The 13875-nt window shown below is 30.5% G+C and overlaps 1 pseudogene; it reads left to right on the top strand.

Annotated features, from left to right (window-relative positions):
- The first annotated feature begins 1287 nt into the window (after nt 1–1287).
- On the top strand, nt 1288–13019 carry LOC139875081 (TMV resistance protein N-like; annotated as a pseudogene).
- The last annotated feature ends 856 nt before the right edge of the window (nt 13020–13875 follow it).

The following is a 13875-nucleotide window of genomic DNA, read 5'->3' as shown; positions in this document are numbered from 1 at the left end:
TTTTGTCATTTTTGTAGTAGTGTGGATAACATTGAGTGCAATATTTTCAACATACGTGAGACGAATTCTTCAATACTCTATGCACAGAGTTTTCAGCAAGATGTGCAACTATAGAGTTTTGAACATGGGAATTCTTGTGGTGATATCAAGATATCAATTACTAGGTCATCATAGATCCATGTGATCCGAGTCATTATGTGGATCATTGTTATGTACAGATCTTCAAAAATGTTCTAACTTATTCTCCAAGTAGACATGGTCGTAATCACTTGATCTGTCTTCGTATACTCTAACAATCGTGTTGAGGTAGGTAAACTAATAATGCGTTCTTAATAAAATATTGATTTCTAGCCTAAATGGGCATTGTAATTCTAAAACATCAGTTCAAACACGCGATTAACATTATTTTAACTTTTACACGATATTGTTGTGTTATGAAAGAAGACTTTTGAAGAAGTACTTGTAATTTAACATTTGAATAAGTCCAGATAATAATTTAATATAATACGGGGTAATATTTTAGTACAACTGCTTTATATTAAAATGAAATATATCAACTGTCAACTTTTCAATAGAACATTTGAAGAGCATCCTTTGATCCGATTGCACTATTACCTCTTATACTATTAGCCGATAGAGGTTGTACAATAACTTTTTTTCTTCTTCATCTCCTTGATCAAAAAACAATTTTCGATGATTTATATTACGAGTAAAAAGTTTTTAAATATACTAAAGAGTGTGCAAGTTAATTTATAAGTTAATTTGTCAATTTACAAAGTTATACTCCATATGACGAATCAAATATGCACTCAATGATATATCTTAATCTCAAATTAAATATAATAAAATGTGTGATATGAACAATCTTTTAGATTAAGAAGAGAAATAATTAATGCGCTTCTAAATAACATTTAATATGACAACTTGGAGAAAAAGTATACGAAAATTTCGAATTTGATCTATGAGTATAGTATATTATACGGTCCTTATAGCATAAAAACGGTAATATTAATCTTAAAGATCACGTATTTTTATTGTTTTACGTAACACATTATAGCGTTACACGCAAAGACTTCCGCAGTAACATGCGGGCTTTATCCCATATATGTATACTATAAAAGAAGACTTTTGTGGAACTTACTCTCTCAAATCTTACATTCATAAATGTACGTGTGACTTCATGTCATAATTCACTTTGTATTTTTTTTTCCCTCTGTATTAGTAGAAGAGGGGCCATAGAAAAATTTCAAAGTTACATAGACTTTATAGTCCACTGTATTAATCATTATGGTTAAGATCACTGAAATTCCACAACAGTCTTCACCGAGTTATGTTTACGATGTGTTTATAAGTTTGAGAGGTGCTGATACTCGTTATAGTTTCACTGATCACCTCTACAAGGCTTTGCTTGATGCCTCTATCGATACATTTTTGGATGATGCCGAGGTTCAAACCGGAGGAGAATTAAAACCAGGATTAGAGAGTGCGATCAAAGCATCAAGATCTTCTGTTATCGTGTTGTCTAGGGATTACGCGTCTTCCACATGGTGCCTTGATGAACTTGTATTGATCCTGGAGCAACGTAGGAACTATAACCAAATTGTTATCCCTATATTCTATCATGTTGAACCCACCGATGTTAGGAAGCAGCAAAATAGTTTTGCAGATGCCATGGCAAAGCATGCACGAAGGATGGAGACTGAATCAAACGCAAAAAAGAAAAGTGAATGGGTTCAAAAGATTGATCGTTGGAAGAAAGCACTTACTGAAGTTGCTGATTTAAAAGGAAAGGATGCAAAGAGAAGGTATTCAAAACCTTAAATATGGTCAATTTTTATAGTAATTGATAGTGAGTTGTAATGTGATGAATCCAACAATTTGCTTGAAATTCAACAAACCCATTAGAGTGCGACATGTGGCGCGACAATCACATGTGATTGAAAATGAAAGAAATTTAAAAAAAACAGATTTTTAAAAAAATTTCGGAACTTTTTTTTTCTTTTTTGAAGAAAAAACATTTTTTAAAAAATTTAGCATATCAAATCCAACCACATGTGATTGTAAAACCCAATCACATGTGATTCTGCATGTCAAACTCAATCACATGTGATTGAAAAAAAAACAAATTTCAAAAATTTAATTTTTTTTAAAATAAAAAAAAATTCAATTTTTTTCCAATCACATGTGATTGGATTTGACATGCGGAATCATATGTGATTGAGTTTTACAATCACATGCGATTGACATTCAGAATCACATGTGATTTACTCAAGGTTGTAAAACTCGCGACTCGGGGAGAACTCGGCAGGAGGTTTTTGAGGAGTTCTCGGCGACTCGGGGAGAACTCGGCGTAGAAATCGGATGTTGACTTTCATTGACTTTTTATTTTTTTGTATATATATATATATATATATATATATATATATATATATATATATATATATATATATATGGATGGGCAGGATCATTGGGGAAGTAACCAAGCGGGGGGAAGCAAAATTTTTTTTTTGTTTTTTTTGAATTTTTTTCCGGCATCAAGATCACACGAAAATATGAACATTTAGAAGAGACACTTCGTGATGAATGTTATTATTTAGGCGGGAAAACGATCGACAAAAATAACATTCAAGATAATATTGTTCGTGAAGAATATGAACGTTTTTTTTTCATGTTTTGTGAAGTAAAATTTAGCCCGACTTAGAGTTTAGGGTTTAGGGTTTAGGGTTTGGTGGTTTTGGGTTTATTCCATAAACCCAAAATACCAAACCTTAAATCCTAAATCCTAAACCGTTCGTGTTAAAAACTCAAACTAAATCCTAAATCTAAACCCTAAACCCTAAATTTCTAAACCCTATAAACCCTAATATCTAAACCCTAATATCTAAACCTTCAACATACGCTCGAAAAACACGATAATTGTTATATATTACTTCTTCGAGCGTTTTTCCGCCAAAATAAAAACATTTATCACAAAGTGTCTTTATTAAATGTTCATATTTTCATCAAATCTATAATATTCGTGAACAAAGTTTTTTCAAAAAACAAAAAAAAAAAAATTTTGTTTCCCCCCACTTCCCCCGGATTGGTTATTTCCAGCTTGATCCTACCACTATATATATATATATATATATATATATATATATATATATATATATATATATATATATATATATATATATATATATATATATATATATATATATATATATATATATATATAAAACATAATTTATATATGTAACGTAAAAAATACATAATCACATAATACTCGTATATATATTATGTAAAAATAACAAAAGTTAGTTGACTGGAATATGAATATACAGTGAAACCTCTATAAATTAATAATGTTGGGACCGAGATATTTTATTAATTTAGCGAGATATTATTATATGGATAAATTAATAAATTATCAATTTAAAAAATTGCCTTATATTTGTGAGCTAGTCTCAAACTAATGCATCAACATTCGAAATTATTATGTCCGTTCAGTTTACCTATTTGAATAAAACATAAACAAGGACCTTCAAAATTTCCATGTATGTACATTCACACATTAATGAATTTGTCAAGTTCAATGAATATTAGAATTTCAAAAAAAATTTAGTAATTATTAATTTATAGTTTCGCTACGACACATATATTTACATTGAGATTTCAAAAATATTATTATCTTATTATGTTATCGATTGAGATCCAAATTTGTACTGGTCCCAAGTTGAGACCGGACAAATTATTAATTTTATCGAGGTTATTAATTTATCGAGTATTAAATTACAGAGGTTTTACCGTAGATGTATCTATGTTCTACAGAGTATTTAGTTTAGGCCCATTTTATCTTTGTTTTTATTGGGCCTAACCCTGTATCTGAAATTTTGAATCGACAGACTATATATAAATAATTAAATTATATACGTAACTTTTCAATAACAATAATAAGCAGACACGTATCCTTTTACCCACTTCCATATGTACTCCGTATTCATAAACATTCTCTCTCTCTCTCTCTCTCTCTCTCTACGTTGTTTCTTCTCCGATACGATTTCCTTTTCCGTGAAAAGCTTTTCCCGCCGGTAAGTGTTACTCTCCCTGCTTATTCGCTTCCTAATTTTCTCGTGTCTCCCGTTTTGTTTTCTTCCCCTTTTTTTACTGCTCGGATCCCCTTTTCTTCCACATGGTTGTCCGTCGTTGACAGGTGGTTGACCGTGTAATTAGCCGAGATGATCGTTCGAAAACTCAGTGAGCTCCTGGAAACGCGAAATCGGCGAGAAATTGCCAAGTTTCGCCGAGTAATGCAACCATGGATTTACTGCATGTCAAATCCAATTACATGTGATTAAAAAAAAATTTGAAATTTTTTTTTCTAAAAAGATAATTTGAATTTTTTTCTCCAATCACATTTGATTGTCGTACCACATGTTCCCTTGAATTTTAATTTAAAAGTTAAATTTATTTGAATATTCTTCGTTTGATAGTATTAAACTACAATGTGAATAATATTCACAACAAGCAGCCGTACGTTCCAAAAAATGGTTCGTTACTTCTGTATATAATATCAATTTGCAAATCGGTGAACGTTTTATTAGGTTTATTTACATTAAAATTTTATATGTACATAAGTTAGCAATATTTGAAAACATAAAATACAACCTAAAAGAAAAATATGTTAATGAAACCTACGAACACCAACATTCACCAAAAATTATATATACTTATATATATGTCGACACTAACATTCACCAAAATTTATATATACTTATATGTCGCAAACATATGATCCATTAAACTGATAATAATATTAATATTAATATTAATTTAATATTAACATTAATAAGTAAGATTTATAAATAATAAATAATTAATAATAATAACAAACGAAAATAATAAATAAATAAAATATTGAATATGTGTGTTAAATGTGACATTGAATATATATATATATATATATATATATATATATATATATATATATATATATATATATATATATATATATATATATATATATATATATATATATATATATATATATATATATATATATATATATGTATATATATAGTCATCATTTAAAGGAAAATACTTTTTTAGGGGGAAAAGTGAAGTAAATTTTTGTTAACGTTTTTTCTTAAAAAAAAAGTTCACAAACATTAAGATTAGGCGAAAATATGAATATTTAAAAAAGACATTTTGTGATGAATGTTATTATTTTGATCATAAAACGCTCGAAGAATTAACATTTATCGGTAAATTTTATTCATGATAACATTTATCGTGATGCATGTTATTCATCGAGCGTTTTTTTTTCATCTTCTGTGAAGTTTTTTTAAAATTTAGTCCAGGTTTTAGGGTTTATTGTTTTAAGTACTAAACTGTAAACCTTAAACCCTAAACCGTTCGTATTAAACCCTAAATCAAAACTCTAAACCCTTATTTCCAAACCCTAAAAACGTTCGAAGAATAACATGCATCACGAAGAATGTTATAAGGAATAATATTTATCGATGAATGATATTTTTTCGAGCGTTTCCCCGTTAAAATAATAGCATTTTCACATAGTATTTTTTAAATATTCATATTTTTACGTGATCTTATTATTTTTAAAATAAAATTTCAAAAAAAAAGGAAAAAAAATTTACTCCTCCTTCGCCAAAAAAAAAAAAAAAATGATAGTCTAGAATGTTTGACTTTACCCATTCTGTGGTGTTGATTTGATCCTGTTAGATTGGAAATTAAATTTTAAATCACGTACGGAGTACTTACTAAAAACATTAAACAGAAAAAACGACGACATATCAAATAACAATATTTAGATATGAATATTCCATTTAAGTTTATAATATGTTGCATAATTCTCTTAAATGGCCTAGTAGAGGTAGCATTCATGTAACGCACTATAATATCCCACAATGCTATATTATAACCCGGGTGTCTTTTATGTCTATGTATATGCAAGTTTTTCATATATAAAACACTAAGTTCAATAATACTTAAAAAAAATAGCATTCATGTAACACTAAGTGGTTGAACATAATAATATCCTAGAATGCTATATTATAACACTGATATCTTTTATGTGTATGTATCAGTGTTGTAAAAGTCGGCCGACTTGGCCGACGCGTCGGCCGATGCGTCGTTTTTTTGGGTTCTCCGTCCCGTTTTTTCTGAAAACGACTCAAAAGGCGGTCAAAGCTAAAAGTTCGGTCAAAGTCTGTTAAAGACGGTCAAAGTTGGTTAAAAACGGTCAAAATCAGTCAAAATTTCGTCAATATGTGATATGTTTCTAAAATTAGGGTTTGTTTTCATTTTTTGGGCCGCCCTTTTCTTTGTGTCCTTACTGATTATGTACTCAGTAACATTAATTGAGTTTGAAGTTTGATTGTATTTGAATTCAAGTTCTTATTTAAGAAATTTATGGTACAAAATCAACTATTTTATACATATATAAATATATATTCAAGAAATTATTAATAAAGTCAACGTTGGTCAACGACCGATGCGTCACCGACGCGTCACCGACTCGGCCGACGCGTCCTTTTTAGGTCTCGACCGATGCGTCCCCGACTCGCGACTTTTACAACCTTGGTATGTATACAAAAGGCTTTCATATATAAAACAGAAAATTGCACGGATAGTCCATGTGGTTTGTACCATATTGCATGGTTAACTAAAGTAACAGCTTTGAGTGTAGATAGTATGTGTGATTTTCAAGTAAAGCAAAGATAGTCCAATTCACTAACACTGTTAATTAATTATGTTAAAACATAGTCATGTACAAAGCGTGTGAGGATATTTTCGGTATGTTACATACCTCTTTCCCCAAACTCCCAAACACTCCCTTTATATATTTCTCTCACTTACCTCCATCTTCAGCTTTTTCCACCATAACCCTAAATTAATAACCCACATCATAAACCTAAATTAATAACCCTTTACAACTGCAAATCGCAAATGTGATTGCTCATACATATCTTCTCTAAATCACTGACCACGTTATTACAATTACACACACGTTATTACAATTACACACACTTATTACACATTCAAAACACACACACACATACCACCTCTTTTCGAAAGTTGACCTTCAGATATGAAACTTCGTGATGTTTTCAATAAGTTTTAACGCATCACGTAGCTTCAACTATTGGCTTATGAATTTGAAACCGTTCTAATTCATCCTTTGATTGAACGAAATGCTCCAGATATGAAAACTTGACGAGTTTTTGAATAGTGAAGAACACGAGATGAATGTTAACGAATTCGAAGCTGTAATTCTTGTTTTATGATTGTCGAGTACTCGGTTTTAGATCAGGATCACAAAGCATGTATCAGTTTAATGATTTATTTTCGGATTTGAAAAACCCTAAATTCTAGGTTTGAAATGATAATGAATTAAGAATTAAGATGAAGATAGAATCTGAGATTGTGATGATGTTATGATAATAAGATCATGTAGTTATCGATGAAGGTTCAATGTAATGTTTGATTTTGATTTTTAATTTGGATTTTTTTGATTTAGTTTAAGGGTTTTAATAGTATTGGTTTGTGAATGGTCTTTGAATTTTCATTTGGTTGTTGTCTTGTCTCACATCTAATCTTAGCAGAAAAATAAATTAAAGAAAAGTGTGTTGGTGAAGAGTATATATATATATATATATATATATATATATATATATATATATATATATATATATATATATATATATATAATGACATAAATACCTTCATGTGTTTGACACATGATTCAGTTTTAATGAAAAAAATTAACAGTGTTAGTGAACTGGACTATCCTTGTTTCACTTGAAAACCATAGGGACTATCTACACTTAAAACCAATACTTTGGTTAACCGTGCAATGGTACAAACCACATGGACTATCCGCACAATTTTCTCTATATAAAATATAAAGTTCAATAATATTTAAAAAATATTACAAATACCAGCATCATTTAATAAAACAGTTTTAGAAAATGTTAAATCACCACTTTATAAATAAGTGGATAGAGATATTAAATTTTTAATTTTAAAAAATTTATAAATAAGTGAACCCTATATTAATATTTACAATTACATATATATACCCAACTAAACTACATAATATCATATATACTCTATATGTAAGTAATAAAACTCTAACATTTACCCATTTTATTCAAATATTTAATAAAATCCAACTTGAAACAGAAAATTAAATGAATTCTAAACCATAAACCTTTAACTCTAAATATTAAACTCTAAACTATAAACTGTAAAGTTAAACATAAACTTATACCCTAAGCTATACACTATAAACTTTAATCCTTAAACTCTAAAGCTAAAGTTAAATCTAAACCTAAACCTAAACCTAAACCCTAAACTTTAAATTCTAAACACTGAACCTAAACCTAAATCTTAAACTCTAAAGTTAAACCTAAACTCCTAACTCTAAAACTAAATCTAAACTGTACACATTAAATATTTTTTTTAATAAAATGAGTAAATATGATAAGTTTAGTACTTATATTGGATATATTTGTCATTATCATACTTATATATATATATATATATATATATATATATATATATATATATATATATATATATATATATATATATATATAAACTAGACACTCTAAACTTTAATCCTTAAACTCTAAAGCTAAACCCTAAACTTCAAATTCTAAACACTAAAGCTAAACCTAAATCTTAAATTCTAAAGTTAAACCTAAACTCCATACTCTAAAACTAAATCTAAACTCTACACATTAATTTTTTTTTTTTAATAAAATGGGTAAATATAATAATTTTAGTACTTATATTGGATATATTTGTCATTAACATACTTAGTTGGATATATATATATATATATATATATATATATATATATATATATATATATATATATAAAGTTACTTATAAAAGTTAATAGCGTGTTTATGTGATTTTAGTTGGTATATGTATGTTATTTAATAGGTTAGTAGGGGTATATACCGTATTTTCTCTATATTCTTTAGGCCTCTTTGAATTATGAGTGTGTTTCAATTAGCATGAACACCTTGTACGCCCATATTTTTGTAATCATTTCTAATAATTACTTGATCAACCCTTCAAATTTAGTAATGACCATCAGAGTGCTTGAAGTTTAGGCTAGATTTCTATAGGCTTAAGATTTGTTTGAAAGTTAGTGCTTTTAGCTTTTGGTTTCATAAAAAGCTCGTGGAGGCACTTTTTAGAAAGAGTTACATCTGTTTATGACAGAATTGATAAATTGTATAGTTCACTCGTATAGTTCAACAACATGTACAACATACAAGTCTAAGAGTCTATCCTTTTCTAAAAACAATTGGTGATAGAGGGACTTCCCCTTTGACTTATATGCATACATTTGTTTTTGTGGCGGCAAAAAGAAGGCCTGACTCAATCTCTTTGTAGCGACGGAGGCACACTCATGGGGGCCTGACTCGGACTCGTTGTAGCACAAACCGTCCACCTAAGCTTTGATATCATGACAGAATTGATAAGTCGTATAGTCTAACAACATATACGACATAGAAATCCAAGAGTCTATCCCTTTCTAAAACCAATTGGTGATAGAGGGACTTCCCCTTTAACTTATATGCATACATTTATTTTTGTCCATGACTGATGTGGGATAACTTCTCAACAGTTTATAAAGAAATTATTTTTGTGCTCATACAACATTAGTGTTTACCATCTGATTACATATTTCCATTACAATTACATGCAACTACTAGGTTCTCAAAACTTCTACAAAACTAAGTGCCAAGTACAACTACAAGTAAAAGCTCCAGCTAATAACTTTTGTCTATAGTTTCGGGCTCCACATACCAGTTACTTTTGTCAAACATACCCTAAATATTGAATCTTGTTCAAGAAACAAAAAATCAAACTTTAACATATTTTCACAAAATTAACAGGGGGGAGACGATACTTATTGAAGAAATTGTGAAAGAGATCAACAGCAAGTTAGATCTACACAAAAAGGAGTAATATTCCACACATGATCGGGATGAGGTCTGACATTGATACCATTGAAGTTTTCTTGAAAGATGATTCCTCGCACAACACCCAAGTTCTCACTCTATGGGGAATGGCTGGGATTGGAAAAACTTACTTAGCAGATTACATTTTCAAATTACACTTTTTTGAATTCGAAAGAAGCTGCTTTCTTGAAGATGTCGAAAGGAGGTGTACATCGTCAAATGGATTGCTTAATTTACAAAAACAGCTCCTTAAAGACTTTCAAGATGGAAGTTGGATGGACGTACAAGATACTAATGTGGGCACATATAAGATTGGAAAAATACTTCATAGGAAAAGAATTCTTCTTGTTCTTGATGGTATCAGTAAAGTCGATCAGTTGGATGCATTAATCGGGACGAAAGGTCTTCATCCTATAAGCAAATTAATAATAACATCCAAAGATGGATCAATAACACAAAAATGTAGATTGTTTGAAACCAAAGTACCGCCAAAGCATATGAGGCACTTGCTTGAAGGGTTAGGTCAGAAAGATTCAATGCAACTTTTAAGTTGGCATGCTTTTGGACACAATGAACCCAATGAAGACGACAAAAAAGACCTGAAGAAGGTTGCAGAGTATTGCAACGGTCATCCATTAGCTCTTAAAGTTTTGGGTAGTTCCGTTCGTAATGAAGACGCTACATGGGACGATATCTTAGAATCACTTAGTAAACAGATTATTAATCTTGATATTCAAAAGGTGTTGCAAATAAGTTTCGACTGGTTGCCACATGAAAAGGACAAGGAACTCTTCAAGTTCATTGCTTGCTTTTTCGTTGGAGAAGATAAAGAGTTTTGTGAAGAAATACTAAAAGCGTTTGGTATATGCAGATCATTTGGGATCAAGAATCTCAACAACAGATGCCTTCTCACAGTAGATGATTTAAATCAGTTAAAGATGCATCAGCTTCTTCAAGATTTGGGGAGATATGTAGTCCATGAAGAATCACCTGAAAAGCCATGGAAAAGAAGTCTGTTATGGCATCATGAGGAGTCCATAACAGTGTTGCAACAGAAAAAGGTAACAATTTATTTCGAAAAGAGTACATTCTTTAAAGATTTTGTATTATGAATACATTAATAAATAATTTAATATTATGATATTCCTTTTATATATGCAGGGAACAACTAAAATTCAAGGTGTTGTCCTTGATATGAAAGCATTTGAGGATACGACTTCACGTGAATCAAGTAGCGTAGACAACTACATGAACGTTAGATTATTGCCATTCGTCAATTGGGTTTTAGGTTTATGTTCCCCTAGTGATAGTCAACAAGTTGTCATTGAGACACTTGCATTTAGTGAGATGTGTAACTTAAGACTACTACAACTCAACTATGTAAAAATCAATGGATCGTACAAGAACTTTCCTAAAGGTTTAAGATGGTTGTGCATGCATGGATTTTCTTTGAGTTTTATACCTTCGGACTTACAAATGGAGAATATGGTTGCTCTTGACATGTCTAATAGCAATCTACAACAACTTTGGAAGAAGCACACGGTACTAGATTAACTATTTCTTTCTGCAGTTTGTGATTATCTATCTTTGTAAAACTAACATGCATCGCTTATTTATATTTAACTCAACAGGTGCTCAAGTCACTGAAGTTTCTTAATCTCAGTGAGCATAGGAAATCTAAAAAACCTTAAAGAACTATTGATAAATGGTTGTATAAATCTTGTTGAGTTCCCTGTTGAGATTAAGGTTATGCAGTCACTAGAAGTGCTTGAGGCTAACAATATTAACATAGCACCCCCAGTGTCTTCCTCTGCCATTATGGAGGATATACCAAGAAGTGTGAAGTCATATGCGATTTCTTTACCGAAAACATTAGTAAGTTTATCACTTAAAAATAATAATTTGTGTAACGAATTGTTTCCAATGGATTTAATTGGCTTACCGGTATTGAAGGAGCTGTATTTAGATAGTAATCCAATTGATTCCCTCCCCGATTGTGTGAGAAGCCTATGTAGGCTGAATTATCTAAGTTTACAAAATTGCAAAATGTTGAAGACAATTTTGTGTGCTCCGAGCTCAATAACAGGATTGTTTATCGACGGCTGTGAAACGTTGGAGAAAGTAACTTTCTATCCAGAAATGTCAGAAGCACATGGTAGGTTCATTTATTATAAAAATGTACTTTCTTTGACTGAGATTCAAGACAACTTCGAAATGCAAGCTATACCGGAAATTAACGAAGTGATACTTAGTTTGGGCTGGATTAATTTAGATTATATGAATTATCATAACTTTCTTGTATCAAATTATTCAGAAGATTACTCCGTCCCAAGAAAATTGCAATCAACACAGGTGAATGTTTATTAATCTATCTTCCCTTCTCCCATGTTAATTAAATCTAAATGCAAGTGATTGAAGCTAATTAACAAAAGTTGGATGGATGTGACAGATGCTTTATGAACATGGAATATTCAGCACTTATCTTAAAGGCCAAGAGGTTCCAACGTCATTCACTCATCGAAGCAACGGGTCATCATCAGTTATTTTGAAATCTGATCCAAAGAAGTGTAGGATTCGTGGGCTAAATGTGTGCATTGCAAGATCAATCTCACACACCCGTGCTCCCATAAGAATTACATTAAGTAATTTGACAAAAAACTACTCCTGGGTATACCAACCTAATCGTATGTAAATTCAGAACCTAATAAAGTTAGAGTATGGTTAAGCCATTGGATGTTTGAAAACAATGAGTTTGAAAACGGCGATGAAGTTATTGTTCACCTCAATGCAAAAACTTATTACGGTGATGGACAAGATCATGCACATTTAAGGGAGTATGGGATTAGCCTTGTGTATGGTGAGGAAATGAAGAAAGAAGATGATCCATTGGCTTATTACAAGTCATGGAAGCATATCATCACTCGAGATGTCTCTGCTGCTAAACTATATTCAAATGATTACCTTCTCAAACCTCAATGGTCATCTTTTTTTCAAAAAACACTCTTTCTGCAGGCACCTTACTGGCAAAATTAATTCTCTATGTAATCCATCCATCAAAGACGACAAACGTTCAATATGGTGTACTCTAGGCTCATTTACATCATCTTTTTGTTACTATAAAGTTACAGGTTTATGATTTCATAATGTATTAAACTTTACACCATTCACTATTATATTTGGTTAATTTGAGAACTTTGAAAATTTTTATTAGATTTAAATAATATCCAGAAGGTCTATTGTACATATTTTTGGCAAGCTTTTATACCATTTGAGATGCACTACAAAACTTACCTTATCATATTGCTGATTAAAATTGAGTATCCTCTTCCTTATGTATCTTTAATGTTTTCTTAATTGTAATTTGCTTTAATTAATTGTCTTAGTCTTACTGGTATCAAGTTTTGGATCCTGCTCAATGCGTTTTTTACTATGGATATCAATGTGATCTTCATATTTGATCCAACTTAGAGAATGAATTCAAACTTATCAATAAATATGAGTGTCACTTTTTCGAATTTTAACATAATTACACATATATGATCACCTGACTATTAGGAATTTAGCGAGCCACATTAAGAACTTGACAACCCAAGGTTATCACCCACCGCACAACAAACATATATACAGTAATAACAAAGTAAACTAAAAAATTAATGCAAGAGATGTATATAACACAAGGAACTTAACGTAGTTATATCCAATATTGCTATTGGTTTAATTCACCAATAGTTATAATGTTGAGAAAAGTGACACTGAATTATAGCATACCGCTAGTAATAATTGAAAATAGCGACAATAAAGGGACATCGAGATTTAACGTGGAAAATCCCAAAAGGGTAAAAACCACGGGCAAGGAAAGAAAACGTTTCACTAATAAGAATAATAGAAA

The sequence above is a fragment of the Rutidosis leptorrhynchoides genome, chromosome 11, assembly GCF_046630445.1.
Source record: "Rutidosis leptorrhynchoides isolate AG116_Rl617_1_P2 chromosome 11, CSIRO_AGI_Rlap_v1, whole genome shotgun sequence".
NCBI lineage: Eukaryota > Viridiplantae > Streptophyta > Magnoliopsida > Asterales > Asteraceae > Rutidosis > Rutidosis leptorrhynchoides.
This window is presented reverse-complemented; position numbering and strand designations above follow the sequence as displayed.